General features: G+C 37.1%; 2 long non-coding RNA genes across 12 annotated transcripts; both read left to right on the top strand.

Annotated features, from left to right (window-relative positions):
• The first annotated feature begins 7081 nt into the window (after nucleotides 1-7081).
• LOC113358259 lies at nucleotides 7082-17002 on the top strand. 11 transcript variants are annotated; one of them, XR_003364352.1, is made up of 17 exons: nucleotides 7082-7378; nucleotides 7542-7611; nucleotides 8298-8372; nucleotides 8521-8573; nucleotides 9070-9245; nucleotides 9395-9482; nucleotides 10417-10536; nucleotides 11073-11178; nucleotides 11390-11506; nucleotides 11932-12104; nucleotides 12806-12851; nucleotides 13082-13253; nucleotides 13477-13572; nucleotides 14958-15112; nucleotides 15737-15813; nucleotides 15909-16183; nucleotides 16274-17002. It is a non-coding gene; the product is annotated as an uncharacterized LOC113358259 (long non-coding RNA). The 11 variants fall into 11 exon arrangements; XR_003364347.1 differs by adding an exon at nucleotides 12584-12686 and having other exon boundaries at nucleotides 15909-17002; XR_003364349.1 differs by having other exon boundaries at nucleotides 10423-10536; nucleotides 15909-17002.
• Nucleotides 17003-18902: 1900 nt separating this feature from the next.
• On the top strand, nucleotides 18903-22792 carry LOC113358258. Its single transcript, XR_003364342.1, has 4 exons — nucleotides 18903-19208; nucleotides 19363-19455; nucleotides 22173-22403; nucleotides 22514-22792. It is a non-coding gene; the product is annotated as an uncharacterized LOC113358258 (long non-coding RNA).
• Nucleotides 22793-23033: the final 241 nt, after the last annotated feature.

Below are 23033 nucleotides of genomic sequence, written 5' to 3'. Positions count from 1 at the left end.
GGTAAGATTGATTATCAGTTGAGATAAATTATGGTTGATTTTTGTAAATTAAGAACGATTTGATTGTGAAAGTTAGGGTTGATGATGGTAATGCTTTTGTTCTTTCTATTTCACAGATGTTTAATTTCTTTTGTCAATTGGTTGTTCAAGATTGTAAATTAGGCTTAATTATAGTTATTAGCTCTAAATCCATGGCAATTTGGAAAATACTCTATCAAACCAAACAAATCATATTGTCTTATCTCCATGTTGATGTAGTTGTTGTCGAGGAGGATTTGTCTGGAGCACTAGGCTAATGGGTATTGTTCGAATCATGAGGTTGTTCTCTAGGAGGATTCATATGGAGCTGCTGCTGGTGTTTAAATTAGGGTACTGGGGATTGTTCGAATCCAAAATCTAATGTATCTGATTGTAAGATTAATCCAAAATCTAATTAATCTACCACCACTAGGGGTGGATTCTGAATTTTGATTCTTGAGTTGAGTCGAAGTTAATAACCCTATTTTTTTTTATTTTTTTGATAAAGGTGGGTATACAAATTCTGTACAAATTTGAGTTGATTTTTCTATACAAATGTTGTTTGGACCAAAATTTCAACATATTGGAGTTACTGATTCACACGCCTCCTTGGTTTTCGTTTTGCAGGGGAGGACGAGACGTATATGTTTGGTGAAGCATCATATTTACTGAGTAAGTCGATGGCTAACAACAAGTTCACGTGTTTGGTAGTCTAGGTTGATTTGTTGTCTCTGCTTTCTGAATTAGTTTGCACTGCTCATTAATTAATGGCCGAAATATCATATGTTTTCTTTGCTCCCCTGTAAACGTTAGTATTTGTTTGCAGGTAATCTTCCTGATAAAGAAATTTGCAGACCGTTGATAAAGATATTCTTAGGTTTTCTTTTATGTTCTTCTGATCATTTGCTTATAGTTTATACGTTGTTTACCATCTGGATTGTTGGTTTTGATTTTGATTGTGGATTTCTTAGTTGGTGTTTAAACAACACAACTTTATTTCATTCACTTTTATTATTTTTTTGTATGTTTGCCTTCTTGCAAACATTTAGGATAAGGGAGAGTCATCTGTTAGAATAGGTTGGTTTCATTCGCTTTTACTTTTTTTTATTAAGCTATTACTGTATTACCATCGTGCCATTGAACTTGATGTGCCAATATGTTGCATACGAAATTAATAATGACACACCTTCACTAAATAGAAGGTGATCAACTAGCCAATTTTTTTTTGTTTGATGCCACTGTACTGAAGAGTGGCATAGTCTGTTAATTTATTAAAAACTTTATCTCTTGAGTTTGCTTGAATCGTTAGGGATTTCCGAACGTCCATGTTTTTTTCTTCATCTGAGTTACCCTAACAAGGAGAAGCTAAAACTGGTGTATGAAGAACAAGGATTGGAAGAAAGATGACTTGATTAATAAAGACGAATTCAAGGGTTTGTTCTCTTAATCATAATCTTATATCACGTTGTTATGATTTTGATGATTTTAATTATGCCTTTGTTTCCAAAACCTCATCTTACTGCTCCTCATCTTTCCAAAAATTGAAACCCAAGTATCAAGCAGCTGCAAAGGCTTCTTGGCTCCAACAACAGCGTAGATAACAGTCCAGAGAAAACATGTTATCACCACTGTCTAAGATCAACTGAATTATATGCTATGGTTGGTGCTGCAAAGATGCGTATCTCAGCAAGACATGTTGTCGAATAGGATCTACAAAAGCAGATACTCGATCTATTCCGGTATAATCAAATTTAGTCGGTAATTTTGAGTAATTTCCCAGAAATTTTGGAAGACAATCTTGCTTATGCAGTGTCGAGTAGTATAATCTTCTATTTCAATCACTTTAGCTTTGTTTCTTCGTGTTTATTGTTTGGCATCAGTTTTGACTTTTGATGTGGTTTATCAATATTAGATTAGTAATGTATATGAGTACAATCGTTTGTTACTATGAAATTGGTTCAAGGGAATATTCATTTCTAGAAGCATATCCAACATTATGCAGTTTCGGTTGCACAAAGCATTGGTGTAACTCATCTCCAGGTATGGAGTGATTCAATGGTGACCATGAGCTTTGTATAATTCCCTTTTTTATATAGAAGCATGGTGTTGCGATGAATTGTCGTTATGATTAAAGTTGTTGCTAACAGTTTTTATTTTTGTTTATGTAGCGCAAAAAGGTATGTCCTGTCTCGAGTACAGCAGCAGGTGAATCGTTGTTGCGAACTCTCAAGAATGCAAAAACTCATAGTCGTATTGATTTCCTGAATAGGTAAAAGAAGCTTCTTAATATCTTGCTATAGCAGGCGATGATCTGCGTGAGAGATGGTCATACCTTGAAAACATAGGTGAGTTTCTTGCACCGTGGGATATTGTTTTCTACTGTGACTATCCTTTTTTTCCCCTTCTTTTCTTTTGCGTATTTGGAACTTACAATACGATGGTTTCATTGTTTGCTGAAGTCTATTTGAACCATTTAACATGTAGCTTTTGACATCTGTATGTAGATAATCATCACCATTTAGTCAAGTTTATGTTTGAATTTTCATGCTCAATTTAGATAATTCTGGTGCTTGCTTATGTAACGTATTGTATTGCTTGAGATACACTGAATTCGTAATATAAGAAACTTTGGTAGGACATCACTCCGTTATCATATGAATTCTAAATTCTAAATAATGTTTTTTATTCAACAACATCCCTATCTTAAAATTCTTTGGTGTCCTCCAGTCCACCTGTGCGCATCTTCTGAATTCTCACTTTTGTATCCCCATCATCTTGATTCTCTCGCCGAGTTCTAGAGCCTGCATATTATCGATGGCTAATGAATTTCATCTTAGGATTACATTAAAGCTATTCTAGGGAATAAATATGAGTCTGTGGCACAATGGTAGTGCGTCTGGCATCAAGTCAGAAGATTGTGTGTTCGATTCACACCAGATTCAGTCCTCTATGGATACTAGATTTGGTTTATTTCTTAGCTCTTCAAAAAAATTCTTAATTAAGATCCCGAGTTTTCTTTGTTGGTAACCTTAGTAAGAACTACCGTATTTGTTAACACAGGTGGTGTGGCATGAATGCATGGTGTGAATTGTATAAATTATGACAGCGGAAAGTATGTTTTCTTAAACTTACATTCAAACCCAAATTTCTGATCTTTAGAGTAGGAATTAAGTTGTACTTAATATTTATTTTGTATTCATTGTTTGTAGAGTCCAACTTCAGAAAAGTGCAGCTAGCTCTTTCTCAAGGTTTTGGTGACTCAACATGGCCAATACAAAGTGGAAGGCTAGGGAAGGTAAACCTTCATTAGAAATCTTTATTTTTCTCTTCAAGTTTTGCATTGATCAATTTATCTCTAAAAACAATATGATGTTTTTCACATTGCAGACACAAGGGACTAAAACCCATGAGACAGACCGTTATAGAAATGATTACATCTGGTAATGTGGGATTACAGCTCACCGATGATGCTCTTCAGGTCTTCCTTGCACAGATTTTGAAGCTTGATGCTGTGGCCTTGGGTCATGATCTTGAATCCATATTTTAATCACATTTGTGGCAGGTAATTACCATTTTTTGTGTTTCATCGGGACCAAGCATATATCAAGATCCAAGGCTTAGTCAACAAATGCAGCAATGATTATCCTTTGGTAGAACCACCTACAAACTGCAATCCTTAGTCAAAACAAGTATGTCTTTTCCCATTTCTGAATCTTACGGCTTTGATATTTCACAGCCCTATGTTTTTCCACTGTGATGACTCAACTTTGGAACGCAATATAGATTAAGTTCGGAAATGCTAGAGCTAATTCCCTGAACAAGGTTCGAATAGGCACATCAAGTTTCGAAGCCCCAAACAAATTTGTACGGAGCTAGGATTTCAACACACACATTTATATGGAACTCGAAAATTTGGCCTTTCACTGGTGGAACTGCAAAGCCATTAGGTCCAAATGAACCAAAGATCTGAAAAGTCATAACCATCCTAAATTTATATGGAATGTCAGACATCGGTCACAGCCAACCAAGATCCATGTGGAACGCAAAGTGGTACGGTAAAGCTGGGCAAAACATATAAGAAAGAACTTATTCTGACTAATTATAAAGAATTTAAAATTGATCTGAGACATATATAAGGGATGTAAATTCACACTCCAACTTTAGCATCCACGGTAAGTAATGCAAAGTGTTGTGTATGGCTCGAGAAATTGAAAAGGTCGAACCACGATAATGGGCATGAGTCAATGGGTACAATAATCAAATTTTATATTTTATGTCGTGGATCAGTGTCACAATCATATCAACTCACGTTCACCACCGATTTTGTTTGGCGGGGTCATGAATGACACGGTACAGTGACCCAACTAACTAACATATTACAATATGACACGACTAACTAAATATTGGGACCGTTATACCATGATCCGACTAACTAAATATGTTGCGACTATTATAGACATGACCAAATAACAAACTAATTTAAATGTATCAATACCTCTATCTTTAAATTTTCTTGACCGCCGGGGCCGTAGGACCCGGCCCCTCCGGCTTCTATGATCCAACCAATTAAACACGGTACAATGACCCGACTAACTAACACATTGTAATATGACATGACCAACTAAATATTGGGACCGTTCTACCATTACCCGACTAACTAAATATGCGGCCGACTATTATAGACAGGACCAACTAACACACTAATTCAAATGTGAGCACTACATCTGCCTTAAAATTTTCTCGACCGCCGGGGCCGTAGGGCCCGATCCCCTCCGGTTACTATGATCCAACCAATTAAACACGTTTCAAGGACCCGACTGACTAACACACTATAATATGACACGACCAACTAAATATTGGGAGCGTTCTACCAAGACCCGACTAACTAAATATGTTACGGACTATTATAGACACTAATTAAAATGTGGGCACTACATCTGCCTTTTAATTTTCTTGACCGCAGGGGCCGCAGGACCCGGCCCCTCCGGCTACTATGATCCAACCAATTAAACACGCTACAGTGACCCGACTGACAAACACATTATAATATGACACGACCAACTAAATATTGAGACCGTTATGCTACGATCCGACTAACTAAATATGCTTCAAACTATTATAAACATGACCAACTAACACACTAATTAAAATGTGGGCACTACATCTGCCTTTTAATTTTCTCGACCGCAGGACCCGACCCCCTCCGGCTACTATGATCCAACCAACTAAACACGCTACAGTGACCCGAGTGACTGGCACATTATAATATGACATGAACAACTAAATATTGGGACCGTTCTACGATGACCTGACTAACTGAATATGTTGCCGACTACTATAGATAAGACCAACTAACACACTAATTTGAATGTAGCATTACATCTGTCTTTAAATTTTTTCGACCGCCGGGGCCGTAGAACCCGGCCTCCTCCGGCTACTATGATCCAACCAATTAAACACGATACTGTGACCTGACTAACTAACACACTATAATATGACACGACCAACTACATATTTGTACCGTTCTACCATGACCCGACTAACTAAATATGTTGCCGACTATTATAGACTGGACCAACTAGCACACTAATTTGAATGTAGCACTACATCTGCCTTTACATTTCTCGGCCGCCGGGGCCGTAGGACCCGTCCCCCTCCGGATATTATGATCCAACCAATTAAACATGCAATAGTGACCCGACTAACTAAAATATTATAAGATGACACGACCAAATAAATATTGGGACCGTTCTGTTATGACCCGACTAACTAAATATGCTGCCGACTATTATAAACAAGACCAACTAACACATTAATTTAAATGTAGCACTACATATGCCTTTAAATTTTCTCAACCGCCGAGGCCGTAGGACCCGACCCTCACCATGCTACTATGATCCAACCAATTAAACACGCTACAGTGACCCGACTAACTAACATACTGTAATATGACACGACCAAGTAAATATTGGGACCATTCTACCATGACCCGACTTGCTAAATATGGTGCCGACTATTATAGACATGACCAACTAACACACTAATTTAAATGTAGCACTACATCTACCTTTAAATTTTCTCGACCGCCGGGGCCGTAGGACCCGGCCCCTCCGGCTACTATGATCCAACCAATTAAACACGATACAGTGACCTGACTAACTAACACACGATAATATGAAACGACCAACTAAATATCGGGACTGTTCTACTATGACTCGACTAACTAAATATGCTCCTGATTATTATAGACATGACCTACCAACACACTAATTTAAATGTGGGCATAACATCTGCCTTCAAAAATTTCTCGACCGCCGGGGCCGTAGGACCCGTCCCTTCCGGTTACTATGATCCAACTAATTAAACACGCTGCAGTGACCCGACTAACTAACACACTATAATATGACACGAACAACTAAATGTTGAGACAGCTCTATCATGACCTGACTAACTAAATATGCTCCTGACTATTATAACCAGGACCAACTAACACCTAATTTAAATTTGGGCACTATATCTACCTTTAAAATTTCTCGACCGCCGGGGCCGTAGGACCCGGCCCTCCGGTTACTATGATCCAACTAATTAAACACGCTATAGTGACCTTACTAACCAACACACTATAATATGACACGACCAACTAAATATGCTCCCGACATTATAAACAGGACCAGCTGACACACTATAGTATGATTCAACTAATTAAACACGCTATTGTGACCCGAATAACTGAAACACTATAATATGACACGACCAAATAAATAATGAGACCAAATAAATAATGAGACCGTGCTGCTATGACCCAATGGCGGGCGTGATACCTAGTGTCTTCATTAACAAAATGTTGTCTTTGTATCGTGGATAAAGATGACCGTCGGATCGAAGATCCTGTGGCCTGGAAAAAAAATGGCCGGGGGAGTAATTCGTGACCGCACAGATGCGATTGTGTGGCAGAGATCGGTCGGTTCTTTCTTGGCTGACTGAGCCCGTATACACTGTTGCACATATATTTTTCAGAAAATTAAAAAGAAAAACAGGTTCTTCTTCGTTATTAACTATCACAACCACGAGCAGAGACTGAACCTGATAGAGTATTTGATTATCTCGAATCCAAGTCTCTCAGGCCGTACCCAAAAATCATCTCTACATCTTCGACGGGAGAAGAACAGAGAAGAAAGAAACGAAAGAGAAGAAAGAAGAAGGAAAAGTTGCTGTTATAAATTGAAGTTAGGGTTTCATCTGATTGAGAATTTGATTGGAGTCGGATAATGTTATTGGGTCCATGATTACATAGAATTAAAAGGGGTTGTTGTTGATTTATCGATGGGAGGTTATTCTGATGAAGAATCAACAAAACCAGGTAATTTTGGGTTTCTTTAATTATCTCTGTTTGTGTGAAATTGATTTATCATTTGATCAAATTATGATGGGTTTGCTCTTAATTTAAGTATAATTATATGTATTAGGCTTAATTTAAGTTTCTTTAGGAATTAGGTGAAGTAATGTTGGTGGTGATATTACAGAAGCATGTAAGCAAGTAAAGGGGGTAATTTGAACAATGGATGTTTGGCCAAATTTCATTCCTGATTCCTGGTAATCTCTTCTCCTTTTAATATTTTTGTCAGAGCAATCTGTATTTAGATAAATTGAGAGCTTTGTACCCTGCTTGAACTGCATGTCATCATTGTTTAAGATTTTTAGATGTATATCTCTGATTTGCTACGTACAGTTCAGTTGACTTGCAATTTAGATTTTTTATGTCTATTAGTTTTATGTAATATTATATGTCAAAGTATTGTGTGTGACTTGGATACCTTATTTGAGTGACCGAATTAGGTGGCAGAGTTCAGTGTGACACTAAGATGAGATTTTTGAATCTACCAACATTGATGAAGATATATAATTGTTATAGTACAATGATTAAGTCTTGGAATTTATGTTTTGGTTAATAATGATTTTAAAAGCCACAAACAGATGTTGTTTTGTTGCATAAAGTCTCTAGCTATTACGCTTTGCTTGCCCGGCTATTGTGATTATGAGCATGCCTGAATTTTCGTGAACTAAATATCATTCGTGGGTCCTTAAAAGCTTTGAGGTGTGGTGCTGCTGCTCTAACATAAAACATGGGTGCTTCAGAATTGTGTAAACCTTGCACATAGCATGGCTGAATTGTAAACTGTTAGTAATGGTGTTGCTTATCATTTAGCTAAGCTGGATGCATTTTGTATATATAATGGTTAGGTTTCTTCGAATTAATCGTGCTGAATTTCTGTTTACAGGGCATCAACTGATGCCAAAAATCTGATTAACTTTTGCGTATCGGAAAGACGATGAAGAGGGGTAAGAGAAAAAAGGTAAACATATGGAAACCCCTAAGAATTTAATCTGATTCAGTTCATGACCCTGTGATGAAGTTAGGCTAGCCCCTGCATCACCCTGATCTAAATAACCCAGTTTGTTTCGTTTTATTAGTTATATGTGATATCCTGTAGTATTATGCAGCTTATATGATGCATCTGAGACTTGGAAGAATGAAGGTGGATGAATGATTTAAGGTAATCCTCTTCTGTCAAAGTTATGTTACATCAGTCTATACTAAAATTTGTTATTATCTGAAATAAGTCCAGCAAAGTTCATGACATTAGCTGCATTAATTTGCATGACCCTTCCGAAGTAGCATATTTGTCTCTCCTGTGGATTAATGACCGAAATCTCATATGTTTTCTTTACTCTCCTGTGTGTTTAAAGCTTGAATGTGTGAACTTTAAAATTAGATTAATTCCGTGTTATCGCACTTTTGTTTATGCTACAGAATTGTGCCCTGCAGGGCTAAATAGAAGGTGATCAACTAACCAATTTTTTGATTTAGTTTTGATGGCACTATACTGAGGAGTGGCTTAGTCTGATAATTTATTAGTATGCTCCATAATTCCATTACTTTATAGATTACTCGAGCATCGTTTTATATTCCGTTCGCAGTTGATCGTAGGCTCATGGGCATATTATTTGAGTTCTGAATTTAATTCTTATTCCACTCTGAACTGCATGCAGGAGCAATATGGTGGTCCATGAATTTAAATTAATGCGTAGGGATGCTAGACAGAATTTTACTTAATATCGAGTCCCTCCGCAGTAGAATTAAAGGTATCCTAAACTTGGAATTGGACATCATCGTCCTTGACCTGTAATGGAGTTGATGAAGAGAAGGAACCATCAACTACGACTGGGTAATATTACAGTAATTCTCCACTCTGAGTTGATGAAAACTAATAATGTCTCTCTGAGTTCATACAATGGCTACTTATGATATTTTCGTAATAGTTCAGTTAAATTTATTTAGGAATATTTATTGATTTTTTCCGGTTTGGATTTACAGGGGAACAACAAGATCATAGAAGGACAAAAATGGCATAAAGTGGCTTCAGGCAACAGCGAGGATAACGGGTCTTCTGATATGCAATTTTGTAAGTCTGATTTCTACTGTGGATGCTTTTAGAATGCGCCTATATTGGTTCTTGGTCGTTGTGTATTTCAAACCCTGATGAAACCATTTCAATAAGGTTTCTGAAGCGGTTATGGGACAACTATTAGGTTGTGAGTTTGTGAGTTTAGGTCGCCCTATTATGTGATATTATCCAGCAGGCAAAGATAGGGGGGCCTGACTGTCTATTGCAATCAAGAATACTGTACTTTTTATATGTCTTGACATTCCCAAGTCACATCCTGTTTGTGAGGATCCTCATCGGACAGATGTAGACAACGTTAAGATATTGGGATATTCCCTAATGTCGGGACAGGCCATAAATACAGAAATGATTTTTTTTTTAAATCAACAAGCGTTCACTCTGTCTTTTGATTCTGAATAATTTTTCGTCTCCTTCACTGAATCTCAACAACAACAATTCCTGCCGAAGGTGTGTGTTCGTCTCTCTGAAGAATAGATAGATAAATCCTTATTGAGAAACCTTGCCCTAATCTTTTTCGCCACCATCAACAATAATCCATCACTGCAATTCGACAGAATCCACAATTCATCCAGTACAAAGACGAGCTAATTCTCTTACCTAACTTTGAAGAATTTGCAAAGTAGAACCAACACTTGATGGTACATATCGCAAGGGAAACATGTCAAAGACCTAAAATTCAAAATTTGTAATTTGTGGATCTAGAATTTGTAAATCTGTATTTAGTTATTTTGATTGTACATGGAATTCTTATCGACGTAGTATCGGTTTACTGATCTGTTCCTGCAATTTATGTTTGGTTTTGTCAAAAAAGACGATGTTGAGGGGAGGAAGAGGAAGCTAACCCTGGGAATTTTAAATCTGTGTTTTTTAAAAAATTTCTCTTCTTGATTGGTGTATTCTAATTCGTGTTTGCTTTGTGTTTGATGTGTAGATTTAGGGTGCAGAGCTTATAACATTGATTTAGGATTCAAGGTCTGATTTCAGAGACAGACAAGGCAAACATCTGGAGACCCTATTTAATTTGGTGTATACAGATTCAGATAACTAACATGTAAGTAAATCAATGTGAACATATGGAAACACTGTTTAATTTTTAGGCGGATTGTGAATTTGGTGTATGCAGATTGTTAATTTGCTTATCTCTTTTCGTTAATTTTCTTTATTGGTTTCTGTTCCAGATGCTTTTGATACGTATATTGAAATTAAAATTGGTTCTTTTATATGTTCCAGGAAGCTTTAAGACCTGTTCTAAGAACATGTTATAGGCAGCTAAGTTCAACTGACATGATCTAAACAGCTATGATCTTTAATTCGCATATGAAAGAGATGTTGTGATGAACCTTATGTGACCTGCTCTTTTTTATTTTAGGCGGATTGTTAGTTAATTTGGTGTATGCAGATTGTCTCTTTTAGGGATGCCTGGGCTACATTGTTTAGATCATTTGCTTATCTCTTTTCGTTAATCGTCTCTCTTTAATATTTCTGTCATCTCTTATCTATATTTGCTGCGGTCCATTTTCCTCTGTGCAGACAAACCCTAGGCCTTACTTTTCGTGGATTGTTTGGTTTTTGTTTTGATTTTTGTAGGTGCAGAGAGTGTAATCTGAACGATGGGTGTTTTAGTATGTATTTGAAATTCTTATTCGCATATTGTGATTCGATGTTATGATGAACAACGCAGATAAAATCACAGGTATATTCATTGTCTCCTAAATTCATCGTCTCCTAATTTTATATGAACCCATGTATCGTGTATAGAAATTCATGGTTAAGTTTATGTATACTGGATCGATTTTTGGGAATTATTTTATTTTCGATTTAAGGCCATTGATGCCTTTTTTTTTCTCCGCTTTTAATTTTATTTTTTCGATTTATGTATAGACCTGTTTGTTTCAATTTTGCAGCCATCAACCCTATAATCCAAGAGTGATCTTCATAACAAATTTCACATCTTCTTACATGATTTTGCTGGGTTTCTCGACACCCCACAGTGGCAAAGGAATTGAAGACCGACAAGCTAGGTATTAATTTTTATGTGACGCTATTAATTGTCCGAGTTATATTGTACCGTAGAAGTGATAGTAAAGGTGGTCTCCTCTCTTCATGAAGATTTTATTTTCTTAGTTGTTGGGTTAAGCATAGTTCCCATTGGATCTCAATGGTGAATTTGATGAGAAAACATTTGGTAAATCTACCGATATAATTTCTAAATGGCTAAATGGCTATAATGACATATTTACCGTTATCATTCTACGGAGCCATGGATTATGTTATTTTTGATGCCTCTGATGACTACTGTTACTTGCAGGAACTAATTGTACATATTACCATAATCCTCACTTTTATCCGTTCATTCTTTTCACAGCAAACATCTTTATGGTTTTGCTTTTTGGTTAACGATATCCTATGTACGAAACTAATCATCAATTTCATTTATTTTTTCCAGGTTGTAGGAGAGTTAAGGATTGGGGACATTCGTGGTGAGATTGAGGTGCTTTGTTAAATGCCACGTCTCTTCCAAGTGCACCCTAAAAGATTCAATCTGTTACTGTGTTTAAACCATACTTCATGCAGTAATTGAGAACCCATATTGAGGTTCCCGGCATTCAGAAAAAAAAGGTAAGTGGCGTATACATGATATTATCTCAATTGATCAGCTCTTATTGGAATTTAAATTTACACATCAATGTTATTGTTTTGCCGGTGAAATGCATAGGAGATAACTCAACTTTGTTGGCTTGGTCTTGCATGTCTAAATTCCACGGCACAATGCCCGTATAGAAGTTGGATGTTACCCGATCTATCTTACATATATTTGGAGCGATTTCACATTGCTATATAGTATTAGTATATAGACTTAGTTACGTACATGCATACTTAATTTATAATCTGTCTTCCTTTTATAAATTATGCAAAGGTAATACATTCTGGGGGATTGATCCTGACTTCGTCCCACTACATGTAGAGTTTATATTTGTCTAACCTTACATAAATTCTGTAGAGTTAATGTATTTTGGGGGATCCATCTTGAACTTTGCTAAGTCACCAGGGTTTAATTTTTTACGAGGAATGATATCTTGGCCTGTTTCTAAGTCCAGGCCTATATAGTTGATTATAGTGTGAGCGCACTTAATGTAAAGGAAAAACTGGAAAAACAGCGATTAAAAAAGCGCTTGAGTGGGGAAGAGGTTGCAGAGTTAGGTATATGAAGTTCAATCCATTGGGTCGGTTATTCAGCGTTTCTCCAGTGCAGTCGAGATATTTGTTTGCGCTTCCCTTTTACCGGATACTTGATGTGTTTTTGTAATTTTTCTTGGCAGGTGATTGCATACAGTGATTTATTTTCCCTGACTTGGGTTACCACAAGTAATACTTCTCTACTGTTTTTATTTTTCACACAATTAGTAAATATGCAATAAAAGATAATACAATAATAGACTCCATTTGCAATGCTTTGGCATTGCATAAAGATGATAGTCACTTATGAACATGTTATGGACAATAGGAATTAAAGTTATTGTCATAGGTTACATTTCTTTTCTGTAGTTTTTTATATCTTGGATAACCTATTGAGTTAATTTTTGGTTCCATTACAGGTGAATGGCTACACCCAATGAAATCAGCTGATCCACGTTAGCATTTAGCAGTTGTGACAGTGATAACGAAGCTAGGGGTAGGAAAGTTGATCATGTTCATAGGCTACCAGGAATCGCTGAGATTCATTCCCATGTCAAGCTCACTCAGGCAAAATGGTCATAGTTAACTAAGGTACCCTCATGCTCTGGATATATTTTGTTTGCTTACAAATTTGGATACAATACGAGGGAAAAGTAAAGGAATAAGTGATTTGGACAGACAAGTTTGTCTCATGTTTGCGCATATGTAAAACTAATTTGAATACTATACAAGGGAAAAGTCAAGGCCCAAGTGGTTTGAATATGTAAAACTAACTAATTTACCTTTTGTTACTCTTTTCTTAAACAAATTTCAGGTAATAAAGATCTGGTTATAGTGCTGACATGTGGATCTCCTATGAACCCTGGAAGAAAGGAAATTTGTGTGCAAGAAGACTGCATCGGAAACTCAGGTAACTAAAGGTTTGTCCTTAGGCAGATGTATCTTAACCATTACATATTTCAGTTTTGGCTTTAGCAATCAACAAGACATTACCATGTATGCCTTTGGGACATTAGCAATCTTGATTGAAACGGGAAACCATCTGTGAAATCCTAATTAGAATAACTAACACACTATAATATGACCAACTAAATATCAGGATTGTTCTGCTATGACCCGACTAACAAAATATGCTCCCGACTATTATAGACAGGACTAACTAACACACTAATTTAAATGTGGGCGCTATTTCGGCTTTTAAAATTTCTCCACCGCCGGGGCCGTAGGCCCCGGCCCCTTCCGGCTATTATGATCCAACTAATTAAACACGGTACTATGACCCGACTAACACACTATAATATGACAAGACTATTATAGACAGGACTAATTAACACACTAATTTAAATGTGGGAACTACTTCAGCCTTCAAAATTTCTTCACCGCCGGGGCCATAGGCCCCGGCCCCTTCCGACTACTATGATCCAACTAATTAAACACGCTGATCCGACTAATTAACACACTATGATATGACACGATTAACTAAATATTGGGACCAACTAACTAAATATGCTCCCGACTATTATAGACGGGACTAACTAACACATAAATATGGGCACTACGTCTGCCTTTAAAATTTCTCCACCGCCGGGGCCATAGGCCCCGGCCTCTTCCGGCTACTATGATCCAACTAATTAAACACGCTACTGTGACCTGACTAACTAACACACTATAATATGATACGACCAACTAAATATTGATACCGTTCTTCTATGACCACAGACTAAAATTGCACGGAAAGATACTCGATCGACCGACCAAACAAATGAACAATAAACAAAACTCTAAAAAGGTTGAGGGATTTGTCTTGGTATTTTCTGTTAAGTTCAATTCTGTTATTGTTTAGTATCTTTAATTAATATAAACTTTATACATAAGCTTAGAACACCTTTTGGAAAATTGACACGAGGTTGAGCGCCGGCCGGCGTGATACCTAGTCTATATTATAAAAAGAAGTGCTGTCTGTCTATCCGGATATATCCGACCATCAATTACGTCATCCGACGGCGGGAAACGAGAGTTCGGCGAGCTATATTTTGAATCGTCAGATCCCCTTGGTTTCCTGATGTTGTTAGGGTCCCGTTAATAGTGTGGTTTCCTAATGCCGACACTAACTGTGTATATAAAGTTTCTTCGTATAAATCTGTTTCCATAGATATAGTTGTGCCCTAATTCTATACGAATAAGATGTATTAAATACTTCGCCTGGATTTCACTGCGTTAGATTTCTTTGATTGATATAGTCCCGTATTAATATGAGGTGCGTATTGATTTCTTGATTGATTTATCTTCTTTCAGATTATAGTCCCGCATTACTAATACGAAAGCTGAGAATGCTAATGAATTAGGTCTTAAAGGTTGGGTACGCAACTGATGTTTGATGGTTTAGTCGAACAACTTTTCTCTGGTGATCTTAATTCAGTCAATAATAATCTAACTGATAATAAAAAGAGGTATAATCTTGAGTTCTTAACTACTCCTTTTGGTTCAAGTTAATCTTAGATTTCTGATATGTTGATTTTTATGTAGCGATTTCTTTGTACTAGCCTTCTTCAGAGTTTCATGATCTATTCAAATTATGGAAAACCAAGTTTAAAAGGAAACTATGATTATATAAAATATTTCCTAATTTCTACCATCCACGTGAATTACAAAAACAAAACAAAAAAAAGTTCTCCACAAACATGACAACCTGATCAAATTATCAAGAATTTGTTTAGTTTAGCTAATAGTTTCACGACTCCAATTCCAGTTGCGGACATAATTGGTAAAACCAGTGAGGTTTTGATTGGACGATGAGAGAGTGTAATTTTGGCTTCCTTATTCAGTAGTTACCAAAAAAAAGTAATCGTTTTGTTGCAACCATCTTTCCCATATACACATCAGGCCCATGCATAGCACTTTTAGCCTTTATGTTGGGAGAGGCCAGTTTATATATGTACACTTTTTGTGCTAGCTTAGACTTCAAAAGGTATGCTTATAATAAACGATTCATCGATGCTCTTCCAAACTTTTTTATTTCTTTGTAGATTAAACCCCAAATTTCCTTAAGTGAACTGATATTCATATCTCTGCAGGCATGGAAGTACTTCGAAGCTTAGGTGGTACGGATAAAAAGCTTATTATGGTCTCCACTTCAACTTTGATTATAAAGGTACTGCTCATTGACCTGAAAATGTGCATAAATCCCACGAGAAATTTGGTGACTGGTTTTGCTTAAGAGTATGCTGAGTTATGTGTATTTTGTAGGGATTTCGATGCTAGATTCCTAATTCACATGGAGATTTGCGCAAAAGGTTAAGATAAATTTGTGGGAAAAGAAACTTATCGATGGATACAACAACTACATGGCTCAATATTCGTCTTGGTGCTAAACATTAGCCAGACGCAGTATCAAAAGAGAGCTGGGCGACCATTATTAACACTTTCAAAAGAGAGCTGCAAGGTTAGTTATGTGGCGACCATGCTTACAGAAGGAAAAGTTCAAAACACTATTGCGAGTGGGATGCAAAGATAATGAATTGGTTTGTTATCAAAGTTCCCTTTGAACTTGCAAGTTCGGTATATGTGATTGGTTCCGTTAGACTGTAATTCAGTGCCGTAATACTTGACAGAAATAAATGTAGAATCCGGTTGATGCTGACGTACTGAAGATTTACCAAGGGGTGTGTTTATGCATGGCTGGTGGCTGACATGAGATACCATTGTTTATGCAAGGTAAAGTTAAGGGGTGACCATGTTTACAAAGGGAGAAGTTTAAAACGATGTTGCGAGTAGGATGCGATGATAGGGAGTGATTTTCTTATAAGTTACTAAGTTGATTGCCCGAGCCTCAAGATAGATCATAATCCAGTCCCCCAATACATGAGAGAGAAATGTTTTGTCAAGGTTGGTTGCCTGGTTATGAAGCTAAGAAATATTGCAGCGAAAACCGGGCTCTGCAATGTACCGAGACTAAGGGTTGAGTGACAAGCAACCATGGTAAAAAAAAGAAGGGAGAACGTATTCATACAATAAAGAGGTCAGTGCCATCAAAGACGATGACAATACCTTAAAGCACGACTATACAAGAGGGATGTAAGTGCCTACTGGCTTCTCGGAGATCTGACACTTTGTTTTCGATAGACTAATGCGTTGCTTTATGGAATTCTGATGGATAAGGTTTCATCATTACACTCTGTTGATAACTGTGTAATACACTGTTGGGATGAGCTTTCTTCACAATTCATTTTTAAGTGACCATTGTATTTGAATGGAATCTTTAATTATTTGTAGCAAAAGGACATGGTCACAGTAATTATTGCCCACGAGGCCACGACTAAATTTTGAGGAGGCGCCTATTTCCAAAATTGTGATGAGGAACTCTATTTCAATTCTTTCGAACACTTAACTCAGGAAGTTTTACAAAATATGGTCCAAAATTTGTTTTTTGTTTTGTTTTTTTTTTTTTTTGAAGCAAATGGTCCAAAGTTGGTTGGGTTACAACTTATAATATTTTTTATCAACTCCCCATTCGCCCTTTCATATATTCGAACTAAAATTTGTCTATGCAAAAAAAATTTAGACATTTTCCTATTGCCGAGAAGGAGAGAAGGAAAAGGTTGTCGCCGTAATGAATATAGCAAAGTGTTTATATGAGGCTATTTAGTCTTGAAGGGGAAACTCTGTTGTTGCAGCCATAGCCTGTTATATGTCCAAATGCACAAATGTGAGAAGAATTAAGATTTTATTGAAGGATAATGACATGAAGTTTATAACTACTACTGTAAAGAATGTAAAAATCCCTTTACAAAGCTTATTTTTAACTCATTCCGCAGATGTCCAGCATTGCATAATGAATAATCTAATTTGTAATTTGAAGAATGCAATAGACAAGTTAATCTTATTCATATTTAGAATTTTATGCGTTCCCATTTGGGATTCCGTGTTTGCATGTTTGTCAGTTTGATGGCTATCTCAAACTTTTGACAAATTATGGTGCAAATCCCATTCCATGGTACTGGAAATTAACCTCTTTTGAACTATTTGATGCATGCGAGAGGATTCCCTAATTTTCTTTCCCTCTCACCCTGATAAGACTAAAAATAAATAAAATAATAAGACTAAAAAAACTAAATAAAATAACAATGTTACTGGACATTTCTACAATCGCGGCTAATTTGACCAGGTCCCGGGTCCTAAAGAATTTAAGGCTCCGGGGCCCGGCTAATTTGTGTCGGCCAATAAAATATTATCGGGGCTGCAGGCCTCCCCTAACTTATTGGTTCAATCTGTTAAATTCCAACCAATCACAAATAGTAATTTGAATGCAGAGACTACGTTCGATCATAATTCTGATCCACGGCCGGGGCCATCAAGGCCCAACACCCAACACGCTACTATGACTCGACAAACTAGACATTCAGTCCTTCCTAACTGTTGATATCGTAGACTATAACTACTATGACCCAACTAGTTAAACGTGATATCAAGAACTGATAAACTAGATACTTGGATCGTTCCTACCAGTCATGTCTGTAAAACCTGGATACTATTCTCTACTAACTAATGATGTTATTATGACTCGACGAACTAAACATTGAGGCCGTTTCTAATGGTTAGGGTCGTAGGCCTCGGCTACCCGACTCGACTAATTAAACACATTATTATGGCCTGGCTAACTAAGTACCGTGACAATTTTCAATTGTGGTATGGCCTGGTTAACTAAACAAGCTACTATGATTTGATTAGCAGAAGATGTTATTATGACCAGACTAAGTAAACACGCTACTATAACGCCATTATCTAAACCCTGAGATCGTTCCTAATGGCTAAAGTTTTTGGTCCGAGTAATACCCTGGACGAAAAGATGGAATGAACAAACCATACAACATAAATCAATCAACGAAGAGGTATCGCCGGGATGATTCCTAGTATGGGTATATAAAAAAGAAAGGGTTTGTTTTCCATAATAGGAAAGTCAAATGTTTTAAGAATACTATTCACATCTCTCTATGTTAACAAATTTGGGTCCATTTTTCTCTCATCTTTTTCTCTTTAAAATATCAAGCGGACCATTTTTTTTTTTTTTGGAAATCACATTTTAATTCAGTCAAACCAAAATGGTGATTGCACGATTGCTTACAAAATTATCAAAAACACCAAAATCTTACTATAATAAAGAAAAGGGGGAGTTTTCAACCGACCGGGAGTGAGAATTTACATGGAGCCTAAAATGACTAAACAATCCCTCCGTGTTTTTCATTTTCCGTTGCTGCGTCATCGACTCATCTTTCTTTAGATAGACGGACCAAAACCCTTTAGTCGTTTCTTCTTCCAAAATAAACCGTTCCCCAAATCAAGATCACCAAAAGATCGAATCAAAATCACCGGTAAAATCATAATCTATGCGATACATTTATGCCCAATCGAGGAAAAACAAACCAAATTCTAATTTCAAATCAAACACACCACACTATTCTTTCCCCACAAACTGGATTGAAACCAACTTAAACAGATATAATTTGGATTTCATCATCACCTGTAACGTTTTCAATCTCCGTATACAAGGTTTTCACAAAATTCTCCTCGGTGTTGCTTCATTTGTTTTGTAGTGCTATACCTATCTGTTGTTCGACAAAATTCCCAGGAGGCAAAATTTTAATTCTTAAACTGAAATGTTCTCCCACTTCGATATGACTTTTTTCTTTTCTAAATTTTGCAGGCGAGGAATCCCGTGATACTCCATATGAAGTTAACAACACTATTCCGGTGGAAGGCTATGAGTCCATTGACTTCATTCTTATAAGAATGTGTGGTAAGTTCTTTTGTTTACTTATAAGAAACCAAGCAGATTCAGTTTTTACAACTTTCAATATGTTAGTTCCATCTAAAATACATTTGCTAAATGTCACGATAGTCTTAGCAAACTGTGTGTGAGTCATCAATTCATACTCAAAGACAGAACTACTAGATATTATGATAAAAGAGAATTGTATTATTGAATGGGATGATTTCCAGTGAGAACCCATAAGATATATATAGCGATACCATAACTTGGTATGCAAGACTAATACTTGTAAATCAATTCATACTAAATATATCAAACGCTAAATATGACTCTAAATACTAAAACTTTCCATATAATATTTGTATACTCTAACACCCTCCCTCAATCTCATGGGGATTGGAAAAACCGTATGAGATTGGCCATGAAAGTTGTTGATGAAGTGCGGTGCCAATAAACGTCCGAGAAGGATAAGAAGAAGCGCGTCACCATTAAAAAAAAATACCGATTCGGAGAACCGTAACTTGCGCGTCACCATAACTTGTTTAGCACGACAGAACCAAGTGAGAGAATGACAACGATGAAGAGAAGGAGTTGTTGCGACTATGGAGTTTCGGTGATTGTGATGAGAAGCTGAAGGAAAGGAACATGGCAGTGACAACAAGGAGCTTGGCAGAGATGACAATAACCAGCACAGATTTGGGATGGAACTGAAAAAGGACTTGGAGGTGTTGCTGATTATCGACGGAGTTTGGATTGATTATGATGATCAAAACGGCGATGCTCGGTGGGGCTGTGGTTTGCTGCCATTGAAGAGCTCGAGAGATGGAGAAGTTTGAAGCTGGCAGAGAAGGGATGCAGTGAGTTTTTTTTTTTTTTTAAGTCGATAAAACTGCATGGCAGTTATGGAGTTGGGTTCTGAGAAAACAAGGGAAAACAGGACAGGAGAGGACGTGTATGCTAGGCTTGATGGGTAGAGGGCGTGAACTAAGGCTATAGGAAAGAAAGATGGTGAACAGAATTAATTAATTAACAATAAGAGAGGGACAATAGGGGATTGGATTAACACGTTTCGGGAGAGATAAGTGGGTTTGGAGAAGTAGTAGGGCACTACTGAACGAGAAAAATAAAGATCGGGAAGAAAGAAAGAGGAGTGGGGTACTTGAGATGATGTGATGACAGAAGAAAAGGTTCTGTTGTGTTTGGAGCGAACCGCTGATAGTGGATAGAAAATTAAGGGAGAAAAGGTAGTGAACGGAGTCACGGACAGAGGCTAGAAAGATAGACAAAAGAATAAGGACAGATAGGTGTTGGCTACTCTAGTGACGTGATGGATTAATAAGAGATTGGAATTAAGGATTTGGTAGTAAAGAAGACAGAGCAGTGATCGATGCACGACTTTGCAGAAGATGAACAATCGCTGTCTGAGCTGTAGATTTGGAGGTTTGCTCGGACAGGGAAAGAGACTTGACGCTGTTGGAGGAAGTACTGCTGGGAATGGAGAGGAATGGAGAATATTTCAGGGAGAGTTCATGGTGTTGGCAGAGATAGAAGTACTGCCTGTAATGGTGACGATGGAAGAGAAGGCAGGGAAGTTGACTGTCTTCGGTGGTAGCAAAAGGAAGAACACTCGAGTTTGTAGATGACAGAGACATAATGATGGAGGAGATAATTGGTTGTTGGGTAGCTGTTGGTGTAGTGAGACGAGATGGTGAGGATTGGCAGTGAAGACAAGAGTTTGAGAAGGGAGCTGTGGTATGCTGCGAACGATGGACAAGTTTACGGAAGTGATGGAGAACTGTGGTGCTGCGGCTGTTGATGATCAAAGAGAGCCTGGCAGTGATGGAATGAGCTGAGGGCTTACGATGTAATACTCAGAGAAGATGTTGATGACGCTGTAAGCTCAAGAGAACAGGGAGAATGGATGAAGATGATGTCGGTGAGGAGAACTTCGAGAGAACACATGAAAGAAAGGTTTTGTAGATGATAAACCTAAAAAATAAAAACCTAATAAGAAAAGCTAATCATATTGCAGCGGAGAAAAGATCCAGCGGACGGTAGCATTGAAGGCTACCACCGCCGGTTAAAAAAGAAAACGAGGTGGGCAACAGGCCCGGATCGAACTCTTTGATACCAAGACAGAACTACTAGATATTATGATAAAAGAGAATTGTATTATTGAATGGAATGATTTACATTGAGAACCCATAAGATATATATAGCGACACCATAACTTGGTATGCAAGACTAATACTTGTAAATCAATTCATACTAAATATATCAAACACTAAATATGACTCTAAATACTAAAACTTTCCATATAATATTTGTATACTCTAACACTCAATATCCTCAGCTTCATGATCATCAGTTGTTTTATGTGTATTGCCTTGTATGTAATAGTTGAATCCATGATTTGACCACTGTAATTTTGGATAACAGGATGCCATAGTATTTACACTACAATCAACATGTTAATTGTTTTCACAGTACATAGGTTTGAACTACCATTCACTATCTCAATTGCATGTTACGTTTTACATAAAATATGCAAGATAGTCAAGGTAATGCTACAAGAGTATGGGCGTTCTTTGGTGTGGTTTACTGCATGTATGGAGTTCTTAAAATGTGTTTTTCTGTTAACGAATAAGTAAAGCGTGAAAAAAGTGCACGCCAAAAGTAAAATAGTAAATTTAAAAATGACACCAACAGTGCATTATATGTACCGAACTTCATTGTTTCCACAGGGTCCGATGGTAACAACGGATATGGTCAACATGTGGCGACTTATCTTTGCTTGATTGTGTTGGAATTTTACTCAAAAGGGACAAAAATTTCATGATTTGGAGATGAGGGTTGTGCTTGATACTATTGCTGCTGCACATGGTGGCTAGGCAAAGGCTGAAGCGAAGGCGTCTTCAGGAAATGAGTCAGTTTATCGAGAGATAGTGTTAGGGCTGATGAAGCACATCATCATGGTATAATCACTTTGCTTCAGTATGTACGCTTTCATTTTATCCCGTGTTTTTTTATTGTGTTTTTCTTTTCTTTTGTTGGATTCTAAAGTTTTGAAACTTTTGTGTTACAGGACATACACGTTCAAGGGCATGACTCAAGGAATCAACAACTTCGATTGAGTATCACTGAAATTCTTCTTTGTGTACATATTAATCTACAATACTTGGTGTCGGTATTCACGTGAATCTTATAGTCACATTTTCTGGACCTCATGTGCCTCAGGAACGATAGTCAATATTGAAAAATAGGCATAACTGTGCATATTAACTATGCTATAATTGTGAATATTTTGGGCATCTCATTTGCCTGGGTAACTATAAGGCATGCGCATCGCGTGTGCGTCTTTGCTAGTACAAGATAATCAAAACTCAAATATAAATGATGACACCAATTGCAAATACATCGCGAAGAGAAAGAGCCATGATCCGCAAAGACATCCAATTTTTGTAGATGTAGTAGTGACGAATGATGGTGTGAACCGGAAACAATTCCAACCATTTAAAATGATTATTTTCTTCGGTAAGAGATGTTCCAAATGAAGTGGAGTATTTTGCCCAAAATCTTGTAGATCCAAACGAATTTGGGTGCCC

This window comes from Papaver somniferum, chromosome 3 (genome assembly GCF_003573695.1).
Source record: "Papaver somniferum cultivar HN1 chromosome 3, ASM357369v1, whole genome shotgun sequence".
In the NCBI taxonomy this organism is placed as follows: domain Eukaryota; kingdom Viridiplantae; phylum Streptophyta; class Magnoliopsida; order Ranunculales; family Papaveraceae; genus Papaver; species Papaver somniferum.
The sequence above is the reverse complement of the archived record's forward strand: the minus strand, read 5'-3'. Positions and strand labels throughout refer to the sequence as shown.